The sequence below is a fragment of the Conger conger genome, chromosome 12 (assembly GCF_963514075.1).
Source record: "Conger conger chromosome 12, fConCon1.1, whole genome shotgun sequence".
Taxonomy (NCBI): domain Eukaryota; kingdom Metazoa; phylum Chordata; class Actinopteri; order Anguilliformes; family Congridae; genus Conger; species Conger conger.
Window position 1 is genome coordinate 14839360 of NC_083771.1, and position 25020 is coordinate 14864379.

General features: G+C 38.3%; 29 non-coding genes across 29 annotated transcripts; all 29 read left to right on the plus strand.

Moving 5' to 3' along the window:
* Positions 1–116: 116 nt before the first annotated feature.
* On the plus strand, positions 117–189 carry trnav-aac (transfer RNA valine (anticodon AAC)). The gene has a single exon. It is a non-coding gene; the product is annotated as a tRNA-Val (tRNA).
* Positions 190–642: 453 nt separating this feature from the next.
* trnav-aac (transfer RNA valine (anticodon AAC)) lies at positions 643–715 on the plus strand. The gene has a single exon. It is a non-coding gene; the product is annotated as a tRNA-Val (tRNA).
* A 4663-nt stretch (positions 716–5378) lies between these two features.
* Positions 5379–5451, plus strand: trnav-aac (transfer RNA valine (anticodon AAC)). The gene has a single exon. It is a non-coding gene; the product is annotated as a tRNA-Val (tRNA).
* Positions 5452–5904: 453 nt separating this feature from the next.
* trnav-gac (transfer RNA valine (anticodon GAC)) lies at positions 5905–5977 on the plus strand. The gene has a single exon. It is a non-coding gene; the product is annotated as a tRNA-Val (tRNA).
* Positions 5978–6953: 976 nt separating this feature from the next.
* trnav-aac (transfer RNA valine (anticodon AAC)) lies at positions 6954–7026 on the plus strand. Its single transcript has one exon. It is a non-coding gene; the product is annotated as a tRNA-Val (tRNA).
* A 453-nt stretch (positions 7027–7479) lies between these two features.
* Positions 7480–7552, plus strand: trnav-gac (transfer RNA valine (anticodon GAC)). The gene has a single exon. It is a non-coding gene; the product is annotated as a tRNA-Val (tRNA).
* A 450-nt stretch (positions 7553–8002) lies between these two features.
* Positions 8003–8075, plus strand: trnav-aac (transfer RNA valine (anticodon AAC)). Its single transcript has one exon. It is a non-coding gene; the product is annotated as a tRNA-Val (tRNA).
* Positions 8076–8526: 451 nt separating this feature from the next.
* On the plus strand, positions 8527–8599 carry trnav-aac (transfer RNA valine (anticodon AAC)). Its single transcript has one exon. It is a non-coding gene; the product is annotated as a tRNA-Val (tRNA).
* Positions 8600–10104: 1505 nt separating this feature from the next.
* On the plus strand, positions 10105–10177 carry trnav-gac (transfer RNA valine (anticodon GAC)). Its single transcript has one exon. It is a non-coding gene; the product is annotated as a tRNA-Val (tRNA).
* Positions 10178–10627: 450 nt separating this feature from the next.
* On the plus strand, positions 10628–10700 carry trnav-aac (transfer RNA valine (anticodon AAC)). Its single transcript has one exon. It is a non-coding gene; the product is annotated as a tRNA-Val (tRNA).
* A 1505-nt stretch (positions 10701–12205) lies between these two features.
* On the plus strand, positions 12206–12278 carry trnav-aac (transfer RNA valine (anticodon AAC)). The gene has a single exon. It is a non-coding gene; the product is annotated as a tRNA-Val (tRNA).
* A 453-nt stretch (positions 12279–12731) lies between these two features.
* trnav-aac (transfer RNA valine (anticodon AAC)) lies at positions 12732–12804 on the plus strand. Its single transcript has one exon. It is a non-coding gene; the product is annotated as a tRNA-Val (tRNA).
* A 453-nt stretch (positions 12805–13257) lies between these two features.
* Positions 13258–13330, plus strand: trnav-gac (transfer RNA valine (anticodon GAC)). Its single transcript has one exon. It is a non-coding gene; the product is annotated as a tRNA-Val (tRNA).
* Positions 13331–13780: 450 nt separating this feature from the next.
* On the plus strand, positions 13781–13853 carry trnav-gac (transfer RNA valine (anticodon GAC)). The gene has a single exon. It is a non-coding gene; the product is annotated as a tRNA-Val (tRNA).
* Positions 13854–14303: 450 nt separating this feature from the next.
* Positions 14304–14376, plus strand: trnav-aac (transfer RNA valine (anticodon AAC)). The gene has a single exon. It is a non-coding gene; the product is annotated as a tRNA-Val (tRNA).
* Positions 14377–15353: 977 nt separating this feature from the next.
* Positions 15354–15426, plus strand: trnav-aac (transfer RNA valine (anticodon AAC)). Its single transcript has one exon. It is a non-coding gene; the product is annotated as a tRNA-Val (tRNA).
* Positions 15427–16931: 1505 nt separating this feature from the next.
* On the plus strand, positions 16932–17004 carry trnav-aac (transfer RNA valine (anticodon AAC)). Its single transcript has one exon. It is a non-coding gene; the product is annotated as a tRNA-Val (tRNA).
* Positions 17005–17457: 453 nt separating this feature from the next.
* Positions 17458–17530, plus strand: trnav-aac (transfer RNA valine (anticodon AAC)). Its single transcript has one exon. It is a non-coding gene; the product is annotated as a tRNA-Val (tRNA).
* A 453-nt stretch (positions 17531–17983) lies between these two features.
* trnav-gac (transfer RNA valine (anticodon GAC)) lies at positions 17984–18056 on the plus strand. Its single transcript has one exon. It is a non-coding gene; the product is annotated as a tRNA-Val (tRNA).
* A 453-nt stretch (positions 18057–18509) lies between these two features.
* Positions 18510–18582, plus strand: trnav-aac (transfer RNA valine (anticodon AAC)). Its single transcript has one exon. It is a non-coding gene; the product is annotated as a tRNA-Val (tRNA).
* Positions 18583–19035: 453 nt separating this feature from the next.
* Positions 19036–19108, plus strand: trnav-aac (transfer RNA valine (anticodon AAC)). Its single transcript has one exon. It is a non-coding gene; the product is annotated as a tRNA-Val (tRNA).
* A 979-nt stretch (positions 19109–20087) lies between these two features.
* trnav-aac (transfer RNA valine (anticodon AAC)) lies at positions 20088–20160 on the plus strand. The gene has a single exon. It is a non-coding gene; the product is annotated as a tRNA-Val (tRNA).
* Positions 20161–20613: 453 nt separating this feature from the next.
* trnav-aac (transfer RNA valine (anticodon AAC)) lies at positions 20614–20686 on the plus strand. The gene has a single exon. It is a non-coding gene; the product is annotated as a tRNA-Val (tRNA).
* Positions 20687–21139: 453 nt separating this feature from the next.
* On the plus strand, positions 21140–21212 carry trnav-gac (transfer RNA valine (anticodon GAC)). The gene has a single exon. It is a non-coding gene; the product is annotated as a tRNA-Val (tRNA).
* A 979-nt stretch (positions 21213–22191) lies between these two features.
* Positions 22192–22264, plus strand: trnav-aac (transfer RNA valine (anticodon AAC)). Its single transcript has one exon. It is a non-coding gene; the product is annotated as a tRNA-Val (tRNA).
* A 453-nt stretch (positions 22265–22717) lies between these two features.
* Positions 22718–22790, plus strand: trnav-aac (transfer RNA valine (anticodon AAC)). Its single transcript has one exon. It is a non-coding gene; the product is annotated as a tRNA-Val (tRNA).
* Positions 22791–23769: 979 nt separating this feature from the next.
* On the plus strand, positions 23770–23842 carry trnav-aac (transfer RNA valine (anticodon AAC)). Its single transcript has one exon. It is a non-coding gene; the product is annotated as a tRNA-Val (tRNA).
* Positions 23843–24295: 453 nt separating this feature from the next.
* Positions 24296–24368, plus strand: trnav-aac (transfer RNA valine (anticodon AAC)). The gene has a single exon. It is a non-coding gene; the product is annotated as a tRNA-Val (tRNA).
* Positions 24369–24821: 453 nt separating this feature from the next.
* Positions 24822–24894, plus strand: trnav-aac (transfer RNA valine (anticodon AAC)). Its single transcript has one exon. It is a non-coding gene; the product is annotated as a tRNA-Val (tRNA).
* The last annotated feature ends 126 nt before the right edge of the window (positions 24895–25020 follow it).

A 25020-nucleotide genomic window follows, 5' to 3' on the forward strand; every position in this document is an offset into this window, starting at 1 on the left:
TATTAATAACAGTTAATGCTAAGTTACAGAAACTGCAAATGTTTTTTATATTGGAGCATGAAATAAATAAATAAATGAATTAATGAATGAATTAATTAATCCATCGATTCTCTGTTGTTTCTGTGGTGTAGTGGTTATCACGTTTGCCTAACACGCAAAAGGTCCTCGGTTCAAAACCGAGCAGAAACAATGTTTTCACTGAAAGCACGCTTTCAATCACCAAAGAATAGTGAGTCTGGATCACGTAAACTTTCCCAGAAACAAGGTATTTTTCTGGAATAAATTACTCACGCTAATTATCGGGAGATAGAGACTTTGAAGAAACAACCAACTTTTGAACTTTCTGATATCAGTGTTGAGTCACAAAGAGAAGATTTACACAATTTGACATGCGAGAAATGCGCTATGTTTTTTGTTGCAATCCCAAAAGCCCTGTTTCTGCCCAGTTTCGAACTGGGGACCTTTCGCGTGTGAGGCGAACGTGATGGCCACTACACCACAGAAACCCGACGGGAGATGACTGCCATATTAATAACAGTTAATGCTAAGTTACAGAAACTGCAAATGTTTTTTATATTGGAGCATGAAATAAATAAATAAATGAATTAATGAATGAATTAATTAATCCATCGATTCTCTGTTGTTTCTGTGGTGTAGTGGTTATCACGTTTGCCTAACACGCAAAAGGTCCTCGGTTCAAAACCGAGCAGAAACAATGTTTTCACTGAAAGCACGCTTTCAATCACCAAAGAATAGTGAGTCTGGGTCACGTAAACTTTCCCAGAAACAAGGTATTTTTCTGGAATAAATTACTCACGCTAATTATCGGGAGATAGAGACTTTGAAGAAACAACCAACTTTTGAACTTTCTGATATCAGTGTTGAGTCACAAAGAGAAGATTTACACAATTTGACATGCGAGAAATGCGCTATGTTTTTTGTTGCAATCCCAAAAGCCCTGTTTCTGCCCAGTTTCGAACTGGGGACCTTACGCGTGTGAGGCGAACGTGATGGCCACTACACCACAGAAACCCGACGGGAGATGACTGCCATATTAATAACAGTTAATGCTAAGTTACAGAAACTGCAAATGTTTTTTATATTGGAGCATGAAATAAATAAATAAATGAATTAATGAATGAATGAATTAATCCATCGATTCTCTGTTGTTTCTGTGGTGTAGTGGTTATCACGTTTGCCTAACACGCGAAGGCCAGCCGTGTGTAGGTGTAGAGCCCTACGATGGTCACCACGGCTCGAATCCGCCCTTTGCCAAACCATGACATAAATAATGGAAACTATTTCCTTGTAGAATTGTCCCATAATCATGTTTGTCGTGTCATTATATCTCCAGCTCGATTTCACTATGGATAGGAAATCCTTTCTGCCATCATTCTACTTAATAGTTATCTCAAATACAATTAAGGTATTTGGCTCTGTCCCCCACTGTTCACTCTGAACAATATGGGATATGCAATTTGTTTAAAGTACATTGTTTTTAATGGCTGTTATTGTAACTCTGAGAATGTTTTTTAAATTTCTTAATTTTATTGTTTTATAATTTTAACAATTGTTAAAATTAGGGATATGTTACGGCCCCCTGCTCTGTGCTACTTATTCTGGCGTTACTTCACAGGTGCCTTGTTGGTGGAGTACCAGGTCATTTGCGCAATTGGGAGCACCTGTGACCAGATGTTAAAATGTACCTGACTCTTGCCTGAAGGAGGGAACTCTCTTCCCACGTACCTGTTGGTTCTTTTTGGGTTTGCATGAGACAACATTGCTTCAGCATACTTTTCACACATCTACTCACTCACACTACTGATGCAACTGACTTTCACACTACACATTTTTGTTAACTGGTTATTTCAAATAAATTTGACCTTGTTTTTTAAATGCGTCAGTGTGTGTCTCCCTCTTTGTCACGGCCAATGAGCCAGGTCGTGACCGATAATGAAGTACATAATAATATCAAGCAGGAAATAAAATGAAAGGTAGGCAGCTGGTTGGATGTTGGGTAAAAGTTTTTATGGCAACTGAAGGACAACAATATTTACAACTTGTCTACTATCCATGCACACAGGTACAGACAATTGCCAAAATATCCACTCACTGAGAACTTTATTAGGAACACCTGTACACCTACTTAGTCATGCGATTACCTAATCGTGGCAGCAGTGCAATGCACAAAATCATGCAGATATGGGTCAGGAGCTCCAGTTCATGTTCATATCCACCAATAGTGATTTTGACTGTGGCATGATTGTTGGTGCAAGGTACGAGTATTCCTGTAACTGCTGATCTCCTGGGATTTTCATCCACAACAGTCTCTTGAGTTTACTCAGAATGGTGCGAAAAACAAACAAACATTCAGTGATCGGCAGTTCTGCAGACGGAAATGGCTTGAGGATGAGTGAGGTAATGGAGAAGGGCCAGACTGGTCTAAGCTGACAGGAAGGTGACAGTAATGCAAATAACTGCACATATCAGTGAACAGATCTCTGAACACACAATGCGTCAAACCTCTAAGTGGATAGACTACAGCAGCAGAAGACCTAATACGTCTAATAAATACCCAATAAAGTGAGTGTATATTTTCAAATAGAACATGCAAAATATGTAACTGAGGTGAAGGGTATAGCTTATTAAAGTACAGAACCGTATGAACATATTTACACTTACACAATGAGGCAACATAAAAGTAGTACAGTAGTATGTATGTGAAAATAGCAGTGTATAACAATATGTGGAAAGTTCCACATTAGATGTAGAACTGACATTACATCACTACTGACATTAGATCAATGATTGCAATTTATTACATACACAAAAAAAGATTACAATGTTATATACAGTGCCATCTGTAATGTTTAGGACAAAGACATATTTTTATTTGGCTCTGTTCTCCACAATTTTAGATTTGTAATCAAAAATGCATATTCTCAGCAAATATTGAAGGGCATGTTTACAGACTTTGGTTTCACCATATTGAAATTACAGTGTGTTTTATATATAGTAACAATAAACATCATATTTTTCTCGGCTTTTTCTTGCCTTTGGTTTGTATTATTGTTGGCATTAAACATGAGGGCCAGAATGTCCAAATTCCAATGAATGTCAAGGAAGCCATTATGAGACTGAAAAATTAAAATAAAAAGTCTGTAATGTCTGCTTTGTTATGCCAAACCTTAGGTGTAACAAAATCAACTGTTTGGAACAGCATTAAGGAGAGAGAACATGTAATGGGGCATAGGGCATGGCAAGCCAAGTAAGACCTCTACAGCTGATAGCTGAAGAATTCTCATCATAATGAAGAAAAATCCCAAACATGTGTCCAACCGATCAGAAACACCCTTCAGGAGGCAGGCGTGGATGTGTCAGAGACTACTGTCCACAAAAGACCACAGTCATGTCTCAGTGGGTCACAGACTTCAACCAGTCATGCAGACAGAAAATATGCAGTAAACATGACTGTAATTTACATCACATAAATATGTCCCAAACATTATGGTGCCCTGAAATGGGGGATTATGTATAAAAAGTGCTGTCATGTCTACATGGTGAAACCAGAATGCATAAAAATACCCTTTAATAAAATATGAGAACTTGCACTTTGAATCGTTTGTTTATGAATATAAAATTGTGGTGTACTGAGCTAAATTAATGTTTTTATCCCAAGCATTACGGAGGGCATTGCATATTACAATTCTTATGAACATATAAACACAACAACAGCAACAAAAATATCAACGAATAACTATATATTGTTGTTTGTAACAATATTAGCATGGTGGATATGCATAGGTATTAAAGGAGACTGGGCTTGGGACTGGGGCAGTTGGAATAGCCAGGGCAGGAGGGAAGGTGAAGGCTGGGTCTCCTGAAGTACTGGTATTGTTCCGATTTTGCCAAGGACTTCACAGACCTCTTCGGAAGTACATCTGCGCCTACCTGGGAGAAAATATAGACGCCTCCACATGCTGATCACCTGGAGATATCAAAGTAACATTAGTTATCAAATGTATGAAAGTAACCAAGAGACCTGTATTAATTATACTGTGTGCCTAATTATACTGCAATGCCTGGCATTACAGTCATTGTTGTACTAAACAAAGAAAAAACAGAACAAAAAGTATATGTATTTACTGTACATTCATATAATTTAAGGTAACATGGGTGTAAATATTGTATAATATAATAATTGTGGAAACTGCTCTATTATTTAAGTACTTAGCTGGGCAACTACATAATATGGGCAAGTTAACAACAACAACAACAACAATAATAATATATTAATGGAAAATAAAGGAACATATACCAAGATGTCTGAATGACAGTAAGTTAGGCCTATGTCAATAAACAATTGGCAGTGAAATAAGAGCAACAATAATACATTTTATGTCTAAACCTTCACGAATCAAACGTGTATACAAATTGTCAATACTATTAATGACGGTGATATTTTAAAACCGTAAAGTGATCGCATGTTAATGTAGCTGGCTACGACGTTGAGAAACAGACATGCAGAGACATTATCCCGTTTACCTGTAATTTTCCCACATAAAAAACGAACAATTGGAACATTCAAAATAGCAATAATACATCGGGAATACCTCAACAACATGAATATCATTCGAGGACCCGTTAATGCCAAAATAATTATCTAAATAAGACTTACCAAAAGGACCCCATGGATAAGAACTTCCGTTGAAAATGAATGGGAAAAGTTAAGGAATCCGCGCTGTAAGGACGTCAATGGTTTTTCTCGGAACAGCGCCGCGATATCAACGTGCGGCCAAGAATATATCGCATCCGAAGTGATAAGAACTTCCGTTGAGAATGAATGGGAAAAGTTAAGGAAAGTTAAGCTTAACTATCCGCGGCTTCCGCGCGAAAGGTCCTCGGTTCAAAACCGAGCAGAAACAATGTTTTCACTGAAAGCACGCTTTCAATCACCAAAGAATAGTGAGTCTGGGTCACGTAAACTTTCCCAGAAACAAGGTATTTTTCTGGAATAAATTACTCACGCTAATTATCGGGAGATAGAGACTTTGAAGAAAAAACCAACTTTTGAACTTTCTGATATCAGTGTTGAGTCACAAAGAGAAGATTTACACAATTTGACATGCGACAAATGCGTTATGTTTTTTGTTGCAATCCCAAAAGCCCTGTTTCTGCCCAGTTTCGAACTGGGGACCTAATGCGTGTGAGGCGAACGTGATGGCCACTACACCACAGAAACCCGACGGGAGATGACTACCATATTAATAACAGTTAATGCTAAGTTACAGAAACTGCAAATGTTTTTTATATTGGAGCATGAAATAAATAAATTAATGAATTAATGAATGAATTAATTAATCCATCGATTCTCTGTTGTTTCTGTGGTGTAGTGGTTATCACGTTTGCCTAACACGCAAAAGGTCCTCGGTTCAAAACCGAGCAGAAACAACGTTTTCACTGAAAGCACGCTTACAATCACCAAAGAACTGTGAGTCTGGGTCACGTAAACTTTCCCAGAAACAAGGTATTTTTCTGGAATAAATTACTCACGCTAATTATCGGGAGATAGAGACTTTGAAGAAACAACCAACTTGTGAACTTTCTGATATCAGTGTTGAGTCACAAAGAGAAGATTTACACAATTTGACATGCGACAAATGCGTTATGTTTTTTGTTGCAATCCCAAAAGCCCTGTTTCTGCCCAGTTTCGAACTGGGGACCTTTCGCGTGTGAGGCGAACGTGATGGCCACTACACCACAGAAACCCGACGGGAGATGACTACCATATTAATAACAGTTAATGCTAAGTTACAGAAACTGCAAATGTTTTTTATATTGGAGCATGAAATAAATGAATTAATGAATTAATGAATGAATTAATTAATCCATAGATTCTCTGTTGTTTCTGTGGTGTAGTGGTCATCACGTTTGCCTGACACGCAAAAGGTCTTCGGTTCGAAACCGAGCAGAAACAACGTTTTCACTGAAAGCACACTTACAATAACCAAAGAATTGTGAGCCGGGTCACGTAAACTTTCCCAGAAACAAGGTATTTTTCTGGAATAAATTACTCACGCTAATTATCGGGAGATAGAGACTTTGAAGAAACAACCAACTTTTGAACTTTCTGATATCAGTGTTGAGTCACAAAGAGAAGATTTACACAATTTGACATGCGACAAATGCGTTGTTTTTTGTTGCAATCCCAAAAGCCCTGTTTCTGCCCAGTTTCGAACTGGGGACCTAATGCGTGTGAGGCGAACGTGATGGCCACTACACCACAGAAACCCGACGGGAGATGACTACCATATTAATAACAGTTAATGCTAAGTTACAGAAACTGCAAATGTTTTTTATATTGGAGCATGAAATAAATAAATTAATGAATTAATGAATTAATTAATTAATCCATCGATTCTCTGTTGTTTCTGTGGTGTAGTGGTTATCACGTTTGCCTAACACGCAAAAGGTCTTCGGTTCAAAACCGAGCAGAAACAATGTTTTCACTGAAAGCACGCTTTCAATCACCAAAGAATAGTGAGTCTGGGTCACGTAAACTTTCCCAGAAACAAGGTATTTTTCTGGAATAAATTACTCACGCTAATTATCGGGAGATAGAGACTTTGAAGAAAAAACCAACTTTTGAACTTTCTGATATCAGTGTTGAGTCACAAAGAGAAGATTTACACAATTTGACATGCGACAAATGCGTTATGTTTTTTGTTGCAATCCCAAAAGCCCTGTTTCTGCCCAGTTTCGAACTGGGGACCTAATGCGTGTGAGGCGAACGTGATGGCCACTACACCACAGAAACCCGACGGGAGATGACTACCATATTAATAACAGTTAATGCTAAGTTACAGAAACTGCAAATGTTTTTTATATTGGAGCATGAAATAAATAAATTAATGAATTAATGAATGAATTAATTAATCCATCGATTCTCTGTTGTTTCTGTGGTGTAGTGGTTATCACGTTTGCCTAACACGCAAAAGGTCCTCGGTTCAAAACCGAGCAGAAACAACGTTTTCACTGAAAGCACGCTTACAATCACCAAAGAACTGTGAGTCTGGGTCACGTAAACTTTCCCAGAAACAAGGTATTTTTCTGGAATAAATTACTCACGCTAATTATCGGGAGATAGAGACTTTGAAGAAACAACCAACTTGTGAACTTTCTGATATCAGTGTTGAGTCACAAAGAGAAGATTTACACAATTTGACATGCGACAAATGCGTTATGTTTTTTGTTGCAATCCCAAAAGCCCTGTTTCTGCCCAGTTTCGAACTGGGGACCTTTCGCGTGTGAGGCGAACGTGATGGCCACTACACCACAGAAACCCGACGGGAGATGACTGCCATATTAATAACAGTTAATGCTAAGTTACAGAAACTGCAAATGTTTTTTATATAGGAGCATGAAATAAATAAATAAATGAATTAATGAATGAATTAATTAATCCATAGATTCTCTGTTGTTTCTGTGGTGTAGTGGTCATCACGTTTGCCTGACACGCAAAAGGTCTTCGGTTCGAAACCGAGCAGAAACAACGTTTTCACTGAAAGCACACTTACAATAACCAAAGAATTGTGAGCCGGGTCACGTAAACTTTCCCAGAAACAAGGTATTTTTCTGGAATAAATTACTCACGCTAATTATCGGGAGATAGAGACTTTGAAGAAACAACCAACTTTTGAACTTTCTGATATCAGTGTTGAGTCACAAAGAGAAGATTTACACAATTTGACATGCGACAAATGCGTTGTTTTTTGTTGCAATCCCAAAAGCCCGGTTTCTGCCCAGTTTCGAACTGGGGACCTTTCGCGTGTGAGGCGAACGTGATAGCCACTACACCACAGAAACCTGAAGGGAGATGACTGCCATATTAATAACAGTTAATGCTAAGTTACAGAAACTGCAAATGTTTTTTATATTGGAGCATGAAATAAATAAATAAATGAATTAAGGAATGAATTAATTAATCCATCGATTCTCTGTTGTTTCTGTGGTGTAGTGGTTATCACGTTTGCCTAACACGCAAAAGGTCCTCGGTTCAAAACCGAGCAGAAACAATGTTTTCACTGAAAGCACGCTTTCAATCACCAAAGAATAGTGAGTCTGGGTCACGTAAACTTTCCCAGAAACAAGGTATTTTTCTGGAATAAATTACTCACGCTAATTATCGGGAGATAGAGACTTTGAAGAAACAACCAACTTTTGAACTTTCTGATATCAGTGTTGAGTCACAAAGAGAAGATTTACACAATTTGACATGCGACAAATGCGTTGTTTTTTGTTGCAATCCCAAAAGCCCTGTTTCTGCCCAGTTTCGAACTGGGGACCTTTCGCGTGTGAGGCGAACGTGATAGCCACTACACCACAGAAACCTGAAGGGAGATGACTGCCATATTAATAACAGTTAATGCTAAGTTACAGAAACTGCAAATGTTTTTTATATTGGAGCATGAAATAAATAAATAAATGAATTAAGGAATGAATTAATTAATCCATCGATTCTCTGTTGTTTCTGTGGTGTAGTGGTTATCACGTTTGCCTAACACGCAAAAGGTCCTCGGTTCAAAACCGAGCAGAAACAATGTTTTCACTGAAAGCACGCTTTCAATCACCAAAGAATAGTGAGTCTGGGTCACGTAAACTTTCCCAGAAACAAGGTATTTTTCTGGAATAAATTACTCACGCTAATTATCGGGAGATAGAGACTTTGAAGAAACAACCAACTTTTGAACTTTCTGATATCAGTGTTGAGTCACAAAGAGAAGATTTACACAATTTGACATGCGACAAATGCGTTATGTTTTTTGTTGCAATCCCAAAAGCCCTGTTTCTGCCCAGTTTCGAACTGGGGACCTTTCGCGTGTGAGGCTAACGTGATGGCCACTACACCACAGAAACCCGACGGGAGATGACTACCATATTAATAACAGTTAATGCTAAGTTACAGAAACTGCAAATGTTTTTTATATTGGAGCATGAAATAAATAAATTAATGAATTAATGAATGAATTAATTAATCCATCGATTCTCTGTTGTTTCTGTGGTGTAGTGGTTATCACGTTTGCCTAACACGCAAAAGGTCTTCGGTTCAAAACCGAGCAGAAACAATGTTTTCACTGAAAGCACGCTTTCAATCACCAAAGAATAGTGAGTCTGGGTCACGTAAACTTTCCCAGAAACAAGGTATTTTTCTGGAATAAATTACTCACGCTAATTATCGGGAGATAGAGACTTTGAAGAAACAACCAACTTTTGAACTTTCTGATATCAGTGTTGAGTCACAAAGAGAAGATTTACACAATTTGACATGCGACAAATGCGTTATGTTTTTTGTTGCAATCCCAAAAGCCCTGTTTCTGCCCAGTTTCGAACTGGGGACCTTTCGCGTGTGAGGCTAACGTGATGGCCACTACACCACAGAAACCCGACGGGAGATGACTACCATATTAATAACAGTTAATGCTAAGTTACAGAAACTGCAAATGTTTTTTATATTGGAGCATGAAATAAATAAATTAATGAATTAATGAATGAATTAATTAATCCATCGATTCTCTGTTGTTTCTGTGGTGTAGTGGTTATCACGTTTGCCTAACACGCAAAAGGTCTTCGGTTCAAAACCGAGCAGAAACAATGTTTTCACTGAAAGCACGCTTTCAATCACCAAAGAATAGTGAGTCTGGGTCACGTAAACTTTCCCAGAAACAAGGTATTTTTCTGGAATAAATTACTCACGCTAATTATCGGGAGATAGAGACTTTGAAGAAACAACCAACTTTTGAACTTTCTGATATCAGTGTTGAGTCACAAAGAGAAGATTTACACAATTTGACATGCGACAAATGCGTTATGTTTTTTGTTGCAATCCCAAAAGCCCTGTTTCTGCCCAGTTTCGAACTGGGGACCTTTCGCGTGTGAGGCGAACGTGATGGCCACTACACCACAGAAACCCGACGGGAGATGACTGCCATATTAATAACAGTTAATGCTAAGTTACAGAAACTGCAAATGTTTTTTATATAGGAGCATGAAATAAATAAATAAATGAATTAATGAATGAATTAATTAATCCATAGATTCTCTGTTGTTTCTGTGGTGTAGTGGTCATCACGTTTGCCTGACACGCAAAAGGTCTTCGGTTCGAAACCGAGCAGAAACAACGTTTTCACTGAAAGCACACTTACAATAACCAAAGAATTGTGAGCCGGGTCACGTAAACTTTCCCAGAAACAAGGTATTTTTCTGGAATAAATTACTCACGCTAATTATCGGGAGATAGAGACTTTGAAGAAACAACCAACTTTTGAACTTTCTGATATCAGTGTTGAGTCACAAAGAGAAGATTTACACAATTTGACATGCGACAAATGCGTTGTTTTTTGTTGCAATCCCAAAAGCCCTGTTTCTGCCCAGTTTCGAACTGGGGACCTTTCGCGTGTGAGGCGAACGTGATAGCCACTACACCACAGAAACCCGAAGGGAGATGACTGCCATATTAATAACAGTTAATGCTAAGTTACAGAAACTGCAAATGTTTTTTATATTGGAGCATGAAATAAATAAATAAATGAATTAAGGAATGAATTAATTAATCCATCGATTCTCTGTTGTTTCTGTGGTGTAGTGGTTATCACGTTTGCCTAACACGCAAAAGGTCCTCGGTTCAAAACCGAGCAGAAACAATGTTTTCACTGAAAGCACGCTTTCAATCACCAAAGAATAGTGAGTCTGGGTCACGTAAACTTTCCCAGAAACAAGGTATTTTTCTGGAATAAATTACTCACGCTAATTATCGGGAGATAGAGACTTTGAAGAAACAACCAACTTTTGAACTTTCTGATATCAGTGTTGAGTCACAAAGAGAAGATTTACACAATTTGACATGCGACAAATGCGTTATGTTTTTTGTTGCAATCCCAAAAGCCCTGTTTCTGCCCAGTTTCGAACTGGGGACCTAATGCGTGTGAGGCGAACGTGATGGCCACTACACCACAGAAACCCGACGGGAGATGACTACCATATTAATAACAGTTAATGCTAAGTTACAGAAACTGCAAATGTTTTTTATATTGGAGCATGAAATAAATAAATTAATGAATTAATGAATGAATTAATTAATCCATCGATTCTCTGTTGTTTCTGTGGTGTAGTGGTTATCACGTTTGCCTAACACGCAAAAGGTCTTCGGTTCAAAACCGAGCAGAAACAATGTTTTCACTGAAAGCACGCTTTCAATCACCAAAGAATAGTGAGTCTGGGTCACGTAAACTTTCCCAGAAACAAGGTATTTTTCTGGAATAAATTACTCACGCTAATTATCGGGAGATAGAGACTTTGAAGAAACAACCAACTTTTGAACTTTCTGATATCAGTGTTGAGTCACAAAGAGAAGATTTACACAATTTGACATGCGACAAATGCGTTATGTTTTTTGTTGCAATCCCAAAAGCCCTGTTTCTGCCCAGTTTCGAACTGGGGACCTTTCGCGTGTGAGGCTAACGTGATGGCCACTACACCACAGAAACCCGACGGGAGATGACTACCATATTAATAACAGTTAATGCTAAGTTACAGAAACTGCAAATGTTTTTTATATTGGAGCATGAAATAAATAAATTAATGAATTAATGAATGAATTAATTAATCCATCGATTCTCTGTTGTTTCTGTGGTGTAGTGGTTATCACGTTTGCCTAACACGCAAAAGGTCTTCGGTTCAAAACCGAGCAGAAACAATGTTTTCACTGAAAGCACGCTTTCAATCACCAAAGAATAGTGAGTCTGGGTCACGTAAACTTTCCCAGAAACAAGGTATTTTTCTGGAATAAATTACTCACGCTAATTATCGGGAGATAGAGACTTTGAAGAAACAACCAACTTTTGAACTTTCTGATATCAGTGTTGAGTCACAAAGAGAAGATTTACACAATTTGACATGCGACAAATGCGTTATGTTTTTTGTTGCAATCCCAAAAGCCCTGTTTCTGCCCAGTTTCGAACTGGGGACCTTTCGCGTGTGAGGCGAACGTGATGGCCACTACACCACAGAAACCCGACGGGAGATGACTACCATATTAATAACAGTTAATGCTAAGTTACAGAAACTGCAAATGTTTTTTATATTGGAGCATGAAATAAATAAATAAATGAATTAAGGAATGAATTAATTAATCCATCGATTCTCTGTTGTTTCTGTGGTGTAGTGGTTATCACGTTTGCCTAACACGCAAAAGGTCCTCGGTTCAAAACCGAGCAGAAACAATGTTTTCACTGAAAGCATGCTTTCAATCACCAAAGAATAGTGAGTCTGGGTCACGTAAACTTTCCCAGAAACAAGGTATTTTTCTGGAATAAATTACTCACGCTAATTATCGGGAGATAGAGACTTTGAAGAAACAACCAACTTTTGAACTTTCTGATATCAGTGTTGAGTCACAAAGAGAAGATTTACACAATTTGACATGCGACAAATGCGTTATGTTATTTGTTGCAATCCCAAAAGCCCTGTTTCTGCCCAGTTTCGAACTGGGGACCTAATGCGTGTGAGGCGAACGTGATGGCCACTACACCACAGAAACCCGACGGGAGATGACTACCATATTAATAACAGTTAATGCTAAGTTACAGAAACTGCAAATGTTTTTTATATTGGAGCATGAAATAAATGAATTAATGAATTAATGAATGAATTAATTAATCCCTCGATTCTCTGTTGTTTCTGTGGTGTAGTGGTTATCACGTTTGCCTAACACGCAAAAGGTCCTCGGTTCAAAACCGAGCAGAAACAACGTTTTCACTGAAAGCACGCTTACAATCACCAAAGAACTGTGAGTCTGGGTCACGTAAACTTTCCCAGAAACAAGGTATTTTTCTGGAATAAATTACTCACGCTAATTATCGGGAGATAGAGACTTTGAAGAAACAACCAACTTTTGAACTTTCTGATATCAGTGTTGAGTCACAAAGAGAAGATTTACACAATTTGACATGCGACAAATGCGTTATGTTTTTTGTTGCAATCCCAAAAGCCCTGTTTCTGCCCAGTTTCGAACTGGGGACCTTTCGCGTGTGAGGCGAACGTGATGGCCACTACACCACAGAAACCCGACGGGAGATGACTGCCATATTAATAACAGTTAATGCTAAGTTACAGAAACTGCAAATGTTTTTTATATAGGAGCATGAAATAAATAAATAAATAAATTAATGAATGAATTAATTAATCCATAGATTCTCTGTTGTTTCTGTGGTGTAGTGGTCATCACGTTTGCCTGACACGCAAAAGGTCTTCGGTTCGAAACCGAGCAGAAACAACGTTTTCACTGAAAGCACACTTACAATAACCAAAGAATTGTGAGCCGGGTCACGTAAACTTTCCCAGAAACAAGGTATTTTTCTGGAATAAATTACTCACGCTAATTATCGGGAGATAGAGACTTTGAAGAAACAACCAACTTTTGAACTTTCTGATATCAGTGTTGAGTCACAAAGAGAAGATTTACACAATTTGACATGCGACAAATGCGTTGTTTTTTGTTGCAATCCCAAAAGCCCTGTTTCTGCCCAGTTTCGAACTGGGGACCTTTCGCGTGTGAGGCGAACGTGATAGCCACTACACCACAGAAACCCGAAGGGAGATGACTGCCATATTAATAACAGTTAATGCTAAGTTACAGAAACTGCAAATGTTTTTTATATTGGAGCATGAAATAAATAAATAAATGAATTAATGAATGAATTAATTAATCCATAGATTCTCTGTTGTTTCTGTGGTGTAGTGGTCATCACGTTTGCCTGACACGCAAAAGGTCTTCGGTTCGAAACCGAGCAGAAACAACGTTTTCACTGAAAGCACACTTACAATAACCAAAGAATTGTGAGCCGGGTCACGTAAACTTTCCCAGAAACAAGGTATTTTTCTGGAATAAATTACTCACGCTAATTATCGGGAGATAGAGACTTTGAAGAAACAACCAACTTTTGAACTTTCTGATATCAGTGTTGAGTCACAAAGAGAAGATTTACACAATTTGACATGCGACAAATGCGTTGTTTTTTGTTGCAATCCCAAAAGCCCTGTTTCTGCCCAGTTTCGAACTGGGGACCTTTCGCGTGTGAGGCGAACGTGATAGCCACTACACCACAGAAACCCGAAGGGAGATGACTGCCATATTAATAACAGTTAATGCTAAGTTACAGAAACTGCAAATGTTTTTTATATTGGAGCATGAAATAAATAAATAAATGAATTAAGGAATGAATTAATTAATCCATCGATTCTCTGTTGTTTCTGTGGTGTAGTGGTTATCACGTTTGCCTAACACGCAAAAGGTCCTCGGTTCAAAACCGAGCAGAAACAATGTTTTCACTGAAAGCACGCTTTCAATCACCAAAGAATAGTGAGTCTGGGTCACGTAAACTTTCCCAGAAACAAGGTATTTTTCTGGAATAAATTACTCACGCTAATTATCGGGAGATAGAGACTTTGAAGAAACAACCAACTTTTGAACTTTCTGATATCAGTGTTGAGTCACAAAGAGAAGATTTACACAATTTGACATGCGACAAATGCGTTATGTTTTTTGTTGCAATCCCAAAAGCCCTGTTTCTGCCCAGTTTCGAACTGGGGACCTCTCGCGTGTGAGGCTAACGTGATGGCCACTACACCACAGAAACCCGACGGGAGATGACTACCATATTAATAACAGTTAATGCTAAGTTACAGAAACTGCAAATGTTTTTTATATTGGAGCATGAAATAAATAAATTAATGAATTAATGAATGAATTAATTAATCCATCGATTCTCTGTTGTTTCTGTGGTGTAGTGGTTATCACGTTTGCCTAACACGCAAAAGGTCTTCGGTTCAAAACCGAGCAGAAACAATGTTTTCACTGAAAGCACGCTTTCAATCACCAAAGAATAGTGAGTCTGGGTCACGTAAACTTTCCCAGAAACAAGGTATTTTTCTGGAATAAATTACTCACGCTAATTATCGGGAGATAGAGACTTTGAAGAAACAACCAACTTTTGAACTTTCTGATATCAGTGTTGAGTCACAAAGAGAAGATTTACACAATTTGACATGCGACAAATGCGTTGTTTTTTGTTGCAATCCCAAAAGCCCTGTTTCTGCCCAGTTTCGAACTGGGGACCTTTCGCGTGTGAGGCGAACGTGATAGCCACTACACCACAGAAACCCGAAGGGAGATGACTGCCATATTAATAACAGTTAATGCTAAGTTACAGAAACTGCAAATGTTTTTTATATTGGAGCATGAAATAAATAAATAAATGAATTAAGGAATGAATTAATTAATCCATCGATTCTCTGTTGTTTCTGTGGTGTAGTGGTTATCACGTTTGCCTAACACGCAAAAGGTCCTCGGTTCAAAACCGAGCAGAAACAATGTTTTCACTGAAAGCACGCTTTCAATCACCAAAGAATAGTGAGTCTGGGTCACGTAAACTTTCCCAGAAACAAGGTATTTTTCTGGAATAAATTACTCACGCTAATTATCGGGAGATAGAGACTTTGAAGAAACAACCAACTTTTGAACTTTCTGATATCAGTGTTGAGTCACAAAGAGAAGATTTACACAATTTGACATGCGACAAATGCGTTATGTTTTTTGTTGCAATCCCAAAAGCCCTGTTTCTGCCCAGTTTCGAACTGGGGACCTCTCGCGTGTGAGGCTAACGTGATGGCCACTACACCACAGAAACCCGACGGGAGATGACTACCATATTAATAACAGTTAATGCTAAGTTACAGAAACTGCAAATGTTTTTTATATTGGAGCATGAAATAAATAAATTAATGAATTAATGAATGAATTAATTAATCCATCGATTCTCTGTTGTTTCTGTGGTGTAGTGGTTATCACGTTTGCCTAACACGCAAAAGGTCTTCGGTTCAAAACCGAGCAGAAACAATGTTTTCACTGAAAGCACGCTTTCAATCACCAAAGAATAGTGAGTCTGGGTCACGTAAACTTTCCCAGAAACAAGGTATTTTTCTGGAATAAATTACTCACGCTAATTATCGGGAGATAGAGACTTTGAAGAAACAACCAACTTTTGAACTTTCTGATATCAGTGTTGAGTCACAAAGAGAAGATTTACACAATTTGACATGCGACAAATGCGTTATGTTTTTTGTTGCAATCCCAAAAGCCCTGTTTCTGCCCAGTTTCGAACTGGGGACCTTTCGCGTGTGAGGCTAACGTGATGGCCACTACACCACAGAAACCCGACGGGAGATGACTACCATATTAATAACAGTTAATGCTAAGTTACAGAAACTGCAAATGTTTTTTATATTGGAGCATGAAATAAATAAATTAATGAATTAATGAATGAATTAATTAATCCATCGATTCTCTGTTGTTTCTGTGGTGTAGTGGTTATCACGTTTGCCTAACACGCAAAAGGTCTTCGGTTCAAAACCGAGCAGAAACAATGTTTTCACTGAAAGCACGCTTTCAATCACCAAAGAATAGTGAGTCTGGGTCACGTAAACTTTCCCAGAAACAAGGTATTTTTCTGGAATAAATTACTCACGCTAATTATCGGGAGATAGAGACTTTGAAGAAACAACCAACTTTTGAACTTTCTGATATCAGTGTTGAGTCACAAAGAGAAGATTTACACAATTTGACATGCGACAAATGCGTTATGTTTTTTGTTGCAATCCCAAAAGCCCTGTTTCTGCCCAGTTTCGAACTGGGGACCTTTCGCGTGTGAGGCGAACGTGATGGCCACTACACCACAGAAACCCGACGGGAGATGACTACCATATTAATAACAGTTAATGCTAAGTTACAGAAACTGCAAATGTTTTTTATATTGGAGCATGAAATAAATAAATAAATGAATTAAGGAATGAATTAATTAATCCATCGATTCTCTGTTGTTTCTGTGGTGTAGTGGTTATCACGTTTGCCTAACACGCAAAAGGTCCTCGGTTCAAAACCGAGCAGAAACAATGTTTTCACTGAAAGCATGCTTTCAATCACCAAAGAATAGTGAGTCTGGGTCACGTAAACTTTCCCAGAAACAAGGTATTTTTCTGGAATAAATTACTCACGCTAATTATCGGGAGATAGAGACTTTGAAGAAACAACCAACTTTTGAACTTTCTGATATCAGTGTTGAGTCACAAAGAGAAGATTTACACAATTTGACATGCGACAAATGCGTTATGTTATTTGTTGCAATCCCAAAAGCCCTGTTTCTGCCCAGTTTCGAACTGGGGACCTAATGCGTGTGAGGCGAACGTGATGGCCACTACACCACAGAAACCCGACGGGAGATGACTACCATATTAATAACAGTTAATGCTAAGTTACAGAAACTGCAAATGTTTTTTATATTGGAGCATGAAATAAATGAATTAATGAATTAATGAATGAATTAATTAATCCCTCGATTCTCTGTTGTTTCTGTGGTGTAGTGGTTATCACGTTTGCCTAACACGCAAAAGGTCCTCGGTTCAAAACCGAGCAGAAACAACGTTTTCACTGAAAGCACGCTTACAATCACCAAAGAACTGTGAGTCTGGGTCACGTAAACTTTCCCAGAAACAAGGTATTTTTCTGGAATAAATTACTCACGCTAATTATCGGGAGATAGAGACTTTGAAGAAACAACCAACTTTTGAACTTTCTGATATCAGTGTTGAGTCACAAAGAGAAGATTTACACAATTTGACATGCGACAAATGCGTTATGTTTTTTGTTGCAATCCCAAAAGCCCTGTTTCTGCCCAGTTTCGAACTGGGGACCTTTCGCGTGTGAGGCGAACGTGATGGCCACTACACCACAGAAACCCGACGGGAGATGACTGCCATACTAATAACAGTTAATGCTAAGTTACAGAAACTGCAAATGTTTTTTATATAGGAGCATGAAATAAATAAATAAATAAATTAATGAATGAATTAATTAATCCATCGATTCTCTGTTGTTTCTGTGGTGTAGTGGTCATCACGTTTGCCTGACACGCAAAAGGTCTTCGGTTCAAAACCGAGCAGAAACAATGTTTTCACTGAAAGCACGCTTTCAATCACCAAAGAATAGTGAGTCTGGGTCACGTAAACTTTCCCAGAAACAAGGTATTTTTCTGGAATAAATTACTCACGCTAATTATCGGGAGATAGAGACTTTGAAGAAACAACCAACTTTTGAACTTTCTGATATCAGTGTTGAGTCACAAAGAGAAGATTTACACAATTTGACATGCGACAAATGCGTTATGTTTTTTGTTGCAATCCCAAAAGCCCTGTTTCTGCCCAGTTTCGAACTGGGGACCTTTCGCGTGTGAGGCGAACGTGATGGCCACTACACCACAGAAACCCGACGGGAGATGACTACCATATTAATAACAGTTAATGCTAAGTTACAGAAACTGCAAATGTTTTTTATATTGGAGCATGAAATAAATAAATAAATGAATTAAGGAATGAATTAATTAATCCATCGATTCTCTGTTGTTTCTGTGGTGTAGTGGTTATCACGTTTGCCTAACACGCAAAAGGTCCTCGGTTCAAAACCGAGCAGAAACAATGTTTTCACTGAAAGCATGCTTTCAATCACCAAAGAATAGTGAGTCTGGGTCACGTAAACTTTCCCAGAAACAAGGTATTTTTCTGGAATAAATTACTCACGCTAATTATCGGGAGATAGAGACTTTGAAGAAACAACCAACTTTTGAACTTTCTGATATCAGTGTTGAGTCACAAAGAGAAGATTTACACAATTTGACATGCGACAAATGCGTTATGTTATTTGTTGCAATCCCAAAAGCCCTGTTTCTGCCCAGTTTCGAACTGGGGACCTAATGCGTGTGAGGCGAACGTGATGGCCACTACACCACAGAAACCCGACGGGAGATGACTACCATATTAATAACAGTTAATGCTAAGTTACAGAAACTGCAAATGTTTTTTATATTGGAGCATGAAATAAATGAATTAATGAATTAATGAATGAATTAATTAATCCCTCGATTCTCTGTTGTTTCTGTGGTGTAGTGGTTATCACGTTTGCCTAACACGCAAAAGGTCCTCGGTTCAAAACCGAGCAGAAACAACGTTTTCACTGAAAGCACGCTTACAATCACCAAAGAACTGTGAGTCTGGGTCACGTAAACTTTCCCAGAAACAAGGTATTTTTCTGGAATAAATTACTCACGCTAATTATCGGGAGATAGAGACTTTGAAGAAACAACCAACTTTTGAACTTTCTGATATCAGTGTTGAGTCACAAAGAGAAGATTTACACAATTTGACATGCGACAAATGCGTTATGTTTTTTGTTGCAATCCCAAAAGCCCTGTTTCTGCCCAGTTTCGAACTGGGGACCTTTCGCGTGTGAGGCTAACGTGATGGCCACTACACCACAGAAACCCGACGGGAGATGACTACCATATTAATAACAGTTAATGCTAAGTTACAGAAACTGCAAATGTTTTTTATATTGGAGCATGAAATAAATAAATTAATGAATTAATGAATGAATTAATTAATCCATCGATTGTCTGTTGTTTCTGTGGTGTAGTGGTTATCACGTTTGCCTAACACGCAAAAGGTCTTCGGTTCAAAACCGAGCAGAAACAATGTTTTCACTGAAAGCACGCTTTCAATCACCAAAGAATAGTGAGTCTGGGTCACGTAAACTTTCCCAGAAACAAGGTATTTTTCTGGAATAAATTACTCACGCTAATTATCGGGAGATAGAGACTTTGAAGAAACAACCAACTTTTGAACTTTCTGATATCAGTGTTGAGTCACAAAGAGAAGATTTACACAATTTGACATGCGACAAATGCGTTATGTTTTTTGTTGCAATCCCAAAAGCCCTGTTTCTGCCCAGTTTCGAACTGGGGACCTTTCGCGTGTGAGGCGAACGTGATGGCCACTACACCACAGAAACCCGACGGGAGATGACTACCATATTAATAACAGTTAATGCTAAGTTACAGAAACTGCAAATGTTTTTTATATTGGAGCATGAAATAAATAAATAAATGAATTAAGGAATGAATTAATTAATCCATCGATTCTCTGTTGTTTCTGTGGTGTAGTGGTTATCACGTTTGCCTAACACGCAAAAGGTCCTCGGTTCAAAACCGAGCAGAAACAATGTTTTCACTGAAAGCATGCTTTCAATCACCAAAGAATAGTGAGTCTGGGTCACGTAAACTTTCCTAGAAACAAGGTATTTTTCTGGAATAAATTACTCACGCTAATTATCGGGAGATAGAGACTTTGAAGAAACAACCAACTTTTGAACTTTCTGATATCAGTGTTGAGTCACAAAGAGAAGATTTACACAATTTGACATGCGACAAATGCGTTATGTTATTTGTTGCAATCCCAAAAGCCCTGTTTCTGCCCAGTTTCGAACTGGGGACCTAATGCGTGTGAGGCGAACGTGATGGCCACTACACCACAGAAACCCGACGGGAGATGACTACCATATTAATAACAGTTAATGCTAAGTTACAGAAACTGCAAATGTTTTTTATATTGGAGCATGAAATAAATGAATTAATGAATTAATGAATGAATTAATTAATCCCTCGATTCTCTGTTGTTTCTGTGGTGTAGTGGTTATCACGTTTGCCTAACACGCAAAAGGTCCTCGGTTCAAAACCGAGCAGAAACAACGTTTTCACTGAAAGCACGCTTACAATCACCAAAGAACTGTGAGTCTGGGTCACGTAAACTTTCCCAGAAACAAGGTATTTTTCTGGAATAAATTACTCACGCTAATTATCGGGAGATAGAGACTTTGAAGAAACAACCAACTTTTGAACTTTCTGATATCAGTGTTGAGTCACAAAGAGAAGATTTACACAATTTGACATGCGACAAATGCGTTATGTTTTTTGTTGCAATCCCAAAAGCCCTGTTTCTGCCCAGTTTCGAACTGGGGACCTTTCGCGTGTGAGGCGAACGTGATGGCCACTACACCACAGAAACCCGACGGGAGATGACTGCCATATTAATAACAGTTAATGCTAAGTTACAGAAACTGCAAATGTTTTTTATATAGGAGCATGAAATAAATAAATAAATAAATTAATGAATGAATTAATTAATCCATAGATTCTCTGTTGTTTCTGTGGTGTAGTGGTCATCACGTTTGCCTGACACGCAAAAGGTCTTCGGTTCAAAACCGAGCAGAAACAATGTTTTCACTGAAAGCACGCTTTCAATCACCAAAGAATAGTGAGTCTGGGTCACGTAAACTTTCCCAGAAACAAGGTATTTTTCTGGAATAAATTACTCACGCTAATTATCGGGAGATAGAGACTTTGAAGAAACAACCAACTTTTGAACTTTCTGATATCAGTGTTGAGTCACAAAGAGAAGATTTACACAATTTGACATGCGACAAATGCGTTATGTTTTTTGTTGCAATCCCAAAAGCCCTGTTTCTGCCCAGTTTCGAACTGGGGACCTTTCGCGTGTGAGGCTAACGTGATGGCCACTACACCACAGAAACCCGACGGGAGATGACTACCATATTAATAACAGTTAATGCTAAGTTACAGAAACTGCAAATGTTTTTTATATTGGAGCATGAAATAAATAAATTAATGAATTAATGAATGAATTAATTAATCCATCGATTGTCTGTTGTTTCTGTGGTGTAGTGGTTATCACGTTTGCCTAACACGCAAAAGGTCTTCGGTTCAAAACCGAGCAGAAACAATGTTTTCACTGAAAGCACGCTTTCAATCACCAAAGAATAGTGAGTCTGGGTCACGTAAACTTTCCCAGAAACAAGGTATTTTTCTGGAATAAATTACTCACGCTAATTATCGGGAGATAGAGACTTTGAAGAAACAACCAACTTTTGAACTTTCTGATATCAGTGTTGAGTCACAAAGAGAAGATTTACACAATTTGACATGCGACAAATGCGTTATGTTTTTTGTTGCAATCCCAAAAGCCCTGTTTCTGCCCAGTTTCGAACTGGGGACCTTTCGCGTGTGAGGCGAACGTGATGGCCACTACACCACAGAAACCCGACGGGAGATGACTACCATATTAATAACAGTTAATGCTAAGTTACAGAAACTGCAAATGTTTTTTATATTGGAGCATGAAATAAATAAATAAATGAATTAAGGAATGAATTAATTAATCCATCGATTCTCTGTTGTTTCTGTGGTGTAGTGGTTATCACGTTTGCCTAACACGCAAAAGGTCCTCGGTTCAAAACCGAGCAGAAACAATGTTTTCACTGAAAGCATGCTTTCAATCACCAAAGAATAGTGAGTCTGGGTCACGTAAACTTTCCCAGAAACAAGGTATTTTTCTGGAATAAATTACTCACGCTAATTATCGGGAGATAGAGACTTTGAAGAAACAACCAACTTTTGAACTTTCTGATATCAGTGTTGAGTCACAAAGAGAAGATTTACACAATTTGACATGCGACAAATGCGTTATGTTATTTGTTGCAATCCCAAAAGCCCTGTTTCTGCCCAGTTTCGAACTGGGGACCTAATGCGTGTGAGGCGAACGTGATGGCCACTACACCACAGAAACCCGACGGGAGATGACTACCATATTAATAACAGTTAATGCTAAGTTACAGAAACTGCAAATGTTTTTTATATTGGAGCATGAAATAAATGAATTAATGAATTAATGAATGAATTAATTAATCCCTCGATTCTCTGTTGTTTCTGTGGTGTAGTGGTTATCACGTTTGCCTAACACGCAAAAGGTCCTCGGTTCAAAACCGAGCAGAAACAACGTTTTCACTGAAAGCACGCTTACAATCACCAAAGAACTGTGAGTCTGGGTCACGTAAACTTTCCCAGAAACAAGGTATTTTTCTGGAATAAATTACTCACGCTAATTATCGGGAGATAGAGACTTTGAAGAAACAACCAACTTTTGAACTTTCTGATATCAGTGTTGAGTCACAAAGAGAAGATTTACACAATTTGACATGCGACAAATGCGTTATGTTTTTTGTTGCAATCCCAAAAGCCCTGTTTCTGCCCAGTTTCGAACTGGGGACCTTTCGCGTGTGAGGCTAACGTGATGGCCACTACACCACAGAAACCCGACGGGAGATGACTACCATATTAATAACAGTTAATGCTAAGTTACAGAAACTGCAAATGTTTTTTATATTGGAGCATGAAATAAATAAATTAATGAATTAATGAATGAATTAATTAATCCATCGTTTGTCTGTTGTTTCTGTGGTGTAGTGGTTATCACGTTTGCCTAACACGCAAAAGGTCTTCGGTTCAAAACCGAGCAGAAACAATGTTTTCACTGAAAGCACGCTTTCAATCACCAAAGAATAGTGAGTCTGGGTCACGTAAACTTTCCCAGAAACAAGGTATTTTTCTGGAATAAATTACTCACGCTAATTATCGGGAGATAGAGACTTTGAAGAAACAACCAACTTTTGAACTTTCTGATATCAGTGTTGAGTCACAAAGAGAAGATTTACACAATTTGACATGCGACAAATGCGTTATGTTTTTTGTTGCAATCCCAAAAGCCCTGTTTCTGCCCAGTTTCGAACTGGGGACCTTTCGCGTGTGAGGCGAACGTGATGGCCACTACACCACAGAAACCCGACGGGAGATGACTACCATATTAATAACAGTTAATGCTAAGTTACAGAAACTGCAAATGTTTTTTATATTGGAGCATGAAATAAATAAATAAATGAATTAAGGAATGAATTAATTAATCCATCGATTCTCTGTTGTTTCTGTGGTGTAGTGGTTATCACGTTTGCCTAACACGCAAAAGGTCCTCGGTTCAAAACCGAGCAGAAACAATGTTTTCACTGAAAGCATGCTTTCAATCACCAAAGAATAGTGAGTCTGGGTCACGTAAACTTTCCCAGAAACAAGGTATTTTTCTGGAATAAATTACTCACGCTAATTATCGGGAGATAGAGACTTTGAAGAAACAACCAACTTTTGAACTTTCTGATATCAGTGTTGAGTCACAAAGAGAAGATTTACACAATTTGACATGCGACAAATGCGTTATGTTATTTGTTGCAATCCCAAAAGCCCTGTTTCTGCCCAGTTTCGAACTGGGGACCTAATGCGTGTGAGGCGAACGTGATGGCCACTACACCACAGAAACCCGACGGGAGATGACTACCATATTAATAACAGTTAATGCTAAGTTACAGAAACTGCAAATGTTTTTTATATTGGAGCATGAAATAAATGAATTAATGAATTAATGAATGAATTAATTAATCCCTCAATTCTCTGTTGTTTCTGTGGTGTAGTGGTTATCACGTTTGCCTAACACGCAAAAGGTCCTCGGTTCAAAACCGAGCAGAAACAACGTTTTCACTGAAAGCACGCTTACAATCACCAAAGAACTGTGAGTCTGGGTCACGTAAACTTTCCCAGAAACAAGGTATTTTTCTGGAATAAATTACTCACGCTAATTATCGGGAGATAGAGACTTTGAAGAAACAACCAACTTTTGAACTTTCTGATATCAGTGTTGAGTCACAAAGAGAAGATTTACACAATTTGACATGCGACAAATGCGTTATGTTTTTTGTTGCAATCCCAAAAGCCCTGTTTCTGCCCAGTTTCGAACTGGGGACCTTTCGCGTGTGAGGCGAACGTGATGGCCACTACACCACAGAAACCCGACGGGAGATGACTGCCATATTAATAACAGTTAATGCTAAGTTACAGAAACTGCAAATGTTTTTTATATTGGAGCATGAAATAAATAAATAAATGAATTAAGGAATGAATTAATTAATCCATCGATTCTCTGTTGTTTCTGTGGTGTAGTGGTTATCACGTTTGCCTAACACGCAAAAGGTCCTCGGTTCAAAACCGAGCAGAAACAATGTTTTCACTGAAAGCACGCTTTCAATCACCAAAGAATAGTGAGTCTGGGTCACGTAAACTTTCCCAGAAACAAGGTATTTTTCTGGAATAAATTACTCACGCTAATTATCGGGAGATAGAGACT